This window comes from Apteryx rowi, unplaced genomic scaffold (assembly GCF_003343035.1).
Source record: "Apteryx rowi isolate R43461 unplaced genomic scaffold, aptRow1 scaffold_1030, whole genome shotgun sequence".
NCBI classification, from domain to species: domain Eukaryota; kingdom Metazoa; phylum Chordata; class Aves; order Apterygiformes; family Apterygidae; genus Apteryx; species Apteryx rowi.
Window position 1 is genome coordinate 95,120 of NW_020447232.1, and position 8,679 is coordinate 103,798.

The window sequence follows — 8,679 nt, forward strand, 5'->3', positions numbered from 1 at the left end:
AGCCTCATTACCTTTCAGCCTGTTATGCAGAGCCATAACCAGGGGACATTTTTCAATTACAGAGGATCTCATAGTCAGCATATGTTTCAATTTTGTTACCTTCTTCTGGGAAACAGCTCAAAGAGATTTTTCCATTCCACAGAGCTATTTGCAAGATCATTTCATCTCTTCTGGATTACTGCAACAGCTTATCTGTGGCCTTGACAAATGCAATCCTGCCCTCCTTATAGATATTCAGAATACTGTTGTGCAGTTCATTTTCCCATCTGCCATATTAAACACTGTGGCCCCCTTCTGTTCTTGCTAGTCCTTCACTTTTTCTGTTGTTTCATTTTTAAGACCATTAAGACTTAACCCCACCTTATCTATTTTCTTTACATCAACATGAAGAGATTGATTTGTACACGTTTGATCAGTCTTTAATGCCAACATTCTTGTCCTACTTGTTGGATTTTCATAGTAAAAGAAAACAAATTGCTATTCCTTGAGTACTGGGCCAAACAAAACATGTCATAGCAATATCCCTGGAAAATATATTAAATAGCACAGCAATTTATATATTAATAGTGTCACTACCAGAAAATATGATTACACTAGATTACTTTTTACTTATTTACATGAAAATGCAACATTTCATTATCATGCTACAGAGTTTCAAGAATTTTCCAGGAGCTCAATATTTTTCTGCCTTTTATTGGCTAATAGAAATTAATTATTATTATTCTAATGGCTTCCAAGTAATGTAAATAGGAATTCTTAAGAGAATCTGCCAGAAAAGAACAAATAACCTTTTCATTGTGCTCAAGGTAAGTTTGCAAATCTGTGCTTGCTCAACTAAAATCAGTGGAGAATTTCTCTTCTACTTGTCTTTACATTTTTAAACCAAAAATATGTTTTTAAAAGCAAACAGTTTCTCTCATTTATTTTTAACCAAGAATCAATATAGGTTTTCCACTGAAAAAAAAATATGAAAACTAGAATACTATTTTCTCTGTGACTTCAAGAATTTGTTCCCTTTGCTTTTTAGAGGGGATCAGAGGGAAGCAATCAGAGGCAATCAGAGGGACTTTCTTGCAGTCCTGGTGCCAACAGTCAGTACATGTGTTCTAAGATTTTCCCCTTCATGTTTCTTGCAGACCCTAGCATAATCAACAAAAATCCCTGAAGTACTAGAGATTATGACAGTCTGATCATTAAATAGCTACCCCTAACTTCTAGATTCAGCCGCTCTGTTTTCTGTGTCCAAATTCTCTGCAAGTTTCTTCCATTCTTTGTTACAATGAGCCTAATCAGCACGTGAATGCAAAAGAGCTTTTTCTAGTGGCTTGCTCTTGCACTAGTTATTATGGAATATTTTATTTTTATAGATTAATTCTATTTCTAGAGATAAGAATTATGATCACAGGGCAACTGAAGTTAATAGTCAATTTAAGTGGTTATTACTAAATAGCTTCTCAATTAGGTACTAGTTGGCTACTAGTGTTGATAAAGTGAACCTTCCCAGGTAATATAATACATGATGCACAGAGTTCAGCTGAAGATGGAGAATACCTGCCATCATAAACCATTTAATGTTGCTCTTATTTTCCCACCTTGTCTTTTTGATATAGCGCACCATGTTTAATTTGACATGAAAATGATGCAGTTTTAGTACGCATTCAAAAAGGAGCCCAACTTTTTCAGGGAGACTTAAAAATTTTATTTAATAGCACCAACAATTCGGTTAATTGTTCTCTCTTCTATTTCTGTCTAGTTACATTCTGGGCAGGATGGGGGTGGGGGTGCACTCATGTAATTTTGACAGTACTGTAGATGACAGCTTACAACAATTTCTGTGAACTGCACAAATATAATTCAAGGCCAAAATTTCTTTGTGGAACAGAAAGATAAATTCTTCTAACTGGGACTATATGATGTTCTACTGACAATTTTATCAGACCAGAGGTACTTGTGTGCAGATTCTAGCTTTTATTCATCCATGTAGTGCTACAGCAAATATAGTATAAATCAAATACAAAAATAAGTTAGCACATGCAGCCAAACCTGTTAAAATTAGCTAATCAAATTATATTAAATCCTCCATCTGTTTGTTACATTGTCCTGACAATGACAGTGGTAAAACAAATTTACTGACTGTATTTTATAGTGTGCTGTCTATAATTTTTTCTAATTTCCAGACTACAACCTCTAGTTATTTGTATTGTACTATTATATTTACATAGATATTCTTTCTCTACCACTGCATATTTAATAATCAAGTTATTAGTTTTAAGATGATCTTTAAACAGTCAGAATGACGTGATAATTATCTTTTAATCATGATATTCATCTAAATGTTCAGTTTATAGTAAACAACTGTGAAGTACAAGTCCTCTTTGATTTCTCTGGGCTCTGGAAGAAAGAGGCGAAGGAACCCCTTTTTCTCCCTGTTGTACACATTGCCTTGCAAGATTAAGGTCCAGATTCACAAAGGAAGACAGTCATAGCAATGTTGTATCCCACCATTTTTTTCCTTTAGGAGCTCACTTCAGGGAGTAATAGTCACAAAGCCAAGTTAGTCCTCTACATCTGGATACGACACATAGGGAAAGCCAGGTCCCTAGAGTGCAGTCCATTAACAAACACGTATATGGAGCAGCAGAGGCATCTAAATCAGCCCACAGGAAATAATGAGATAAGGGAGGTACCTGAGATCTGCCTCATTCCACTATTCTGGAGAGACTACACAGGGCACAGCCCAAAGCTGCTCATCTCATCTGTTCTGGGAACGGAGGAGTGGCCCGTTCTTCACCTCCAAAAGGTGTCAGTGGCAGTGGTTAAACAGCTTCCTCGAAGGTGAAAGACACAGCTAGACCTCCTCCAGCCTCAGGCTGTTCAACCACACCTCTTGCCTCCTAGGAAAAAACCTAAGGTTAGTCTGTGCCTTATATTACAGGAAGGTACCCTCCGTCTCACCTGCTGAAGTAAAAAAACAACGTTTAGCAAGCAGTACAGTTTTCAGGGAAACCATAAAAAAAGATGGAGAAAGAAGGAAGATTTCTTTCCCCGAGGAGACCTTTTCCGTAAGAGACAAGCCGTAAGAGACATTTCTGGCCACAGCTCTAGGGACTACTTACACATCCTGCATTAAAGAGTCATGCAATAGGGTAAGTGAACAATGTTTCCAAAAGAGATAAAAGCCTACCAAAACTAAAGGTGCCCATGGCCTCTTAGGCACCTAAGTGCTTGGGGAAGGCTTTATAGGCAACTCACAAGGACTTCAGCATTTCCTTGGATTACACTTAAGGCACTCCAGTCTTTTTAGTTCTGGATTCAGGCCCTAATGGCCCTGACTGAGCAGTCTATGAAGACACATACACAAATGCCCTGTAGAATAGGGTTTATATAATAGGTATTAGGTGCCAAATCCCAAATGTTTCTCTCATATGTAGAGGAAAAAGTTCTTTAGAAGAAGAAAAAAGGGAGTTTTTTTGCAAGTACTTACTGTCAAACCTCAACATACTTTAATGCAGCTGACAGCAGATTCCACTGAAAAATAATGGCCTGGAACTCAGCAAGTTATTCAGAACACATCTCTTTTAGCATGTGATAGATATAAAATAGGAAAATCACTCGAAGTAACCTGACTACTCTTTTAAAAATACTTACAGCACAACAGTGCCAATATTCTCATATCTCATTGGATTGCAGATGCAGACGCAGTAAAGTGAAAAGGAGGGGCTGAGTTTCAGCCCTCCGGAGCGTTCCTTCCCTTTTCCTCCAACTATCAGTCATTTCCCAGCTCTTGCACCCTGTCACAGCTTGTCTTTGGCTCTGCACAGGGAAGACGCAGCTTCCCAGGGCCACTGCAGCAGTAAAGCAGCAGGCTGGCACCAAAAAAGAAGAAACCCCTTAATAAAACTGCCTCTGGATGCAAATATTTCAAGGCCTGAAGGGACAACTATTATAATCTAATCTTCTGCCAAAATGTTATGTCCAGCAAGTCATGCAACATGAAAGCCTGCTTTGTCTAAATATTTCAAAAAGATGAGAATTTGGTATCAGAATTTCAAGTCATAAGAAAATGACTTGTCTCTGCAAAGGTTATTCAAGAGGTGAACTAAAAATGAAATAAAAATAGCTAAATTTTAGAATCTGTAATTGAATGTGAAGACCTGCCTGTTAAGAATTGCCTAGCTTTGTTATACAGCAATTAGGATTTTATGGCTTCTCCTGGTAACCTGAAGAGCCACTGACTTACAGAAAACTCTTCTGTATGTGAACACTTGCTACTGATACTGAAGACTCTCCTTAACCTTTTTTAGGTAAACRTAGCAAACGGAGCTCCTTAGCTCTTTCAATAGACATGCTTTCCAATCTGAATACTTCTTGCAGCTCTTTTTAAAATCCTTCCCAATGTCTTAGCATGCCCTTTCGAAGCAAGGATGCCAGATTTCTTGTTAATGCACAACACAGATGCAATATCATGGCTATACTCTCTGTGGGAATTTCTTGTCTATGCATCTAAGAAAAGTCTTTCCTTGTTGGCTACAGCAGCACAAAGCAGCTTGTGTTCAGTTGATTATCTATGATGAGTCTTTTCAATGTTAAGGCCCTGCAGGACACTATCTCTCAACTAGTAATTACAGGCTACATTTTTTGTTTCTGCTTGTGTGACCTTGCGTTTGGCAGCATTCAAATTCACGTTGATTGAATGAGATCACTTCACTGCATGATTCAGACCAGCCTGCTGCATAACTGACCTATCACTGTTGTTACTTCCCTATCCACCAGTTTTTGTATCATCTGCACATTTTACAAGCAAAACTTCCATATTTTATTCCAGTTCATTTAAGAAGGTATTGAAGATCAATGGGGCGAGGACAGATTCCTTCAGGTCTGAACTAGAAGCAGCCCCAACAGGAAGATGACTACTTTTTTATGATTATATTTTGTGGTCTGCTGGTTAGCCAAATTTTAATCACTTTAATACAAGTTGCACTGATTTTGTGCAATGCTTTTGGGTTTCTTTTTTTCCATCAGATCATGGAGCCAACTCAAACATCTCACAGATGTCTATTCTTCAGCACATTGCATGTATTGACCAAACACTAGTTTTTTAACATGACTGTTTTCAAAACATCACACTGGATGATTGGAAGAGATTCTACAAAAAACAAACATCAAAGTATGCAACATCACTTTGGCCAATTCTTTTTATTCATTCAGCTTTTCTGTTACAAATATTTAATGTTAATAGTTCCCTCTTAAGATTCCTTCAAGCTTTTAAGGGACCCAAGCACAGTTCATTGAAAGTTATTAATCCCACTTTTAGTAGGATTAATGGTAGTTATTCTTACTTTTTTCTCAGTGAAGAAGAAAATATTTACTCAACAATTTTGCCTTTTCAGCCTCATGAGTTTTCTTATTTTTCTCTTATATTGTTGTCCTTCCATTCCTGGATTACACTTGTCCTTGTCAGATTTTTAAGAATCACTTATCTTTTACCTGGCTGGTCATACAGGGCTAACTGCTACATTAGTTTTCTGTGCCAGTTGTTCACTTTTGCCAGCTGCTGCTTTGTACTCAATGCTAGTGAGACCCCATTCAATTTCTGCACTACAAGTTTAAGGAGACTATTCACAATATATAAAGTTGAGTAAGTACGTATGTTTTTACAAGAAGAGAGCCTTAATCCCAATTCAATCCTATGGCGCTTTTCTATAAGGATGTTAAGAATAGGAGATTTCCAGAAAGAAAAGAAATGTTACATTATTTTGCCTCTTTCCACTGCTATCCCAAAATTAAAATTTTTAACATAATGTAAGACGAAAGATATATATATGTGTTTAATTATTATCATCATGAGGTAACAGGAGCATGGATACCAATTTTTTCCCTACTCTCTTCACTGAACTATATCTAGGTACACATTTCAAGCAGATCACAGCCAAATATAAACTCTTTCACCTGGAGATAAAAGTCGGAAACAGCTGACAGAATTTTCTTGGCTATACATTTTTCCATTTTTTAAAAAAAGCATTAAAAAATGTAAGCTTACTGGCCTATCTATGCATGTCATTTTCCATGTACAAACAGGCAGTAATGAGTTTAATATTTTGTAAACGTCTACACTGAAAATCTTTCACCACATTTTCTTCTGACTTTTTATTAAAACTAATGCTTTTTTTTGCTTTGTAGTACAGTTTCTTATCTTGTTTGCTACATGTGAGATAACTCCGTATGTTGCCCAGATCATTCACTATGATAATGAACATGTCAAACTCGTTATTGCTTATGTACAGTGAGTTATGATTTATGACTGCAATTTAATTGTTTTACTAAAATGGAGATAAAGAACTGATTTGATTCCATGGAAAATACAGACTTGCTTCTTGCAGGGCCTTCACATTTAGGGTAATGGTGTAATATAAAGTTACAGCATCAAATTTACATTGGAGAAAATGAGTGTAATTCTGCTGATGTCTGTGTAATAGCTCTGAATTACATCAGTTCTGAACTACGCTTTTTAAGTGTAGCTGGGTGCATTTTATTCAGTGAATGATTTATTCACCAAGAAGTGGGTTGGCTGTGAATTATTCACAAATCTGGTGAATAATTTTGACTAAAAAAAGTCAAATGGTTAATTTTGCATCTGCAGGTAGAAAGAATTTGATATCTTGAAGGTATCTTGAAGCTTAGGTTCAGTAGAGGGATAGGAACTAGTTCCACCTTGGCTGTTGGTGGATCTGTTCCTCTGATGCTCTTTTAACTCAGGACAGTTTTCTCAAATGAGAGAAACTGTGGTCCCAAACCTTCCTAGGCCTACTCCAGGAAGCAGATTCAAACCAAAGTCTTTTATATCTCAGGAGGCTATTCCTTAGCTGATTAATTGTTAATTGATGCAGGTTTACTATAACATTTTCACCATACATGTTCCAGTTTGAACAAAGCTCTTCACTGTTACTTAGTTGAGGGTCTGGAGCTTGAGCGGTCCAGCTTCCAGGCTGGTGCTGCAGCTATCAAGATTTCAGTTATTCTGTGATAGGATTCACTCAGCGTGTCTTTCCAAAGCTGCTCTACTGGTACAAATTATATCAATATTCACTGGGCCAAAGAGAGAGTGGTTTTATAGTGTTCAGAGCAAGCATTTTTCTAAGACATGAGATTCAAATCTTTTACCCCCCCCAAAAGCAATTTCAGTTACACTGCAATCGTACCTTTACCTAAATGCTAGACTTAAAACACGAGCCTCTCAAACCACTCTGTCACCAAGAGATCTTGTTTAGGGGCAATGCCAAAGACCCAAGGCAAGCCAGCAGGGAGGTGATTCCCAGGGGCAGCATGCTGCAGCAGCCACACTTTGGTGGTTCTCTACATACCTCCCCAGTACATCTGGCAGAGACAGCTCCTCCCAGAGCTGCTGTCAATGCTGCTGTCACTCTTCCTTACACGCCAAGTGGTTTGTGCTCCATAAACTACTTACGATAGTAGTTTAAGGTCACAGATCTATTCCCAATGTCTCTCTGTGCTGGTGTAACAAACTTTTCTTTCTCTAATGGTGGTCTATTTAGCATAGGGAAAACATATGAGATTAGTTGCTGCAGAAGGGAGGAGAATTTGAAAAACAAGTCATTCCTGGACTCTCGTTCTCCCTGACCTAGGCGGAAACAGTGCTCTGTGAACACAGCAGTCTCTATCATCTATGTTTAGACCTCTCTTTGCAACAACATTTCTACTCCACACACAACAAATTTCAAATGAGTTCAAAGCTGGATTTGAAAACAAACCAAAAAAAACCCCGCCTTGATGTTAAGTACGTTCTAGTTGGGTTAGGTGTATAAACTCACTATTTATGAGTCAGAAACACAACATAAAAACACCTAGTTGTTGCTCTGCCCCCAAACTCCTCCTTTTATTTCCCTCACCTAATAGAAATGTGATGGAAATCTAGCTCTCAGGAGTGTCAGTAAGCCAAATTCATCCCTCAGGAAGACTTGCAGAAGCCTTACTTTCTTTACAGGTTGAATATCTTGGCATCACAACCACTATTCTCCATGCAGAGTTCCCAGTCAGAGTCAGTTCACAACTGCTTTAATTCCTTGACCTGAGACAGGACTTCCATGAACAAGCAGGAATACAGAACCAGACCTGTAGCTTACAGGTTGCCTTGAAAACATCAGAAAGAAAGGGAAGGGGGAAGCAAGCAGAAATCCTCCAACTCCGAACTAAAGTGGAACTTTTGAAAAGTGATGCACACTAGAAGAGCTGGCTGCCCAGGAGCTTGCAAACCATTCTGAAAGATGATAACTGGTTTAGTACTATAATTACAAACTTAGAACAAATAGAGATGTTCAGTGCCTGCTCTAACAATCAACTCTCTTGCTCCTTTGCCTGCTAATTATTTTAATAATATGCTAATATTTTAAATATTTTAGGCTGCTTCTAATTGAGAGAGGACATGCAACTTAATAATTAATGAAGCATTATAGATGATAAAAGCAAGAGATACTGAAACAACTTTCCACAACCTGAACAACATTTTTTCTTACTGGAGAAGATATTTTCAAGTTTCAGTATTAATACCATCACATTTCTTCTATGTTTCTTTCAAATATTTTAATGTGTTCCAATGAACAAGAAGAAGAAAGAAATGGGAGCAATTGTAAAGGACTGCACGAATGGAGCTTAGAAAATACA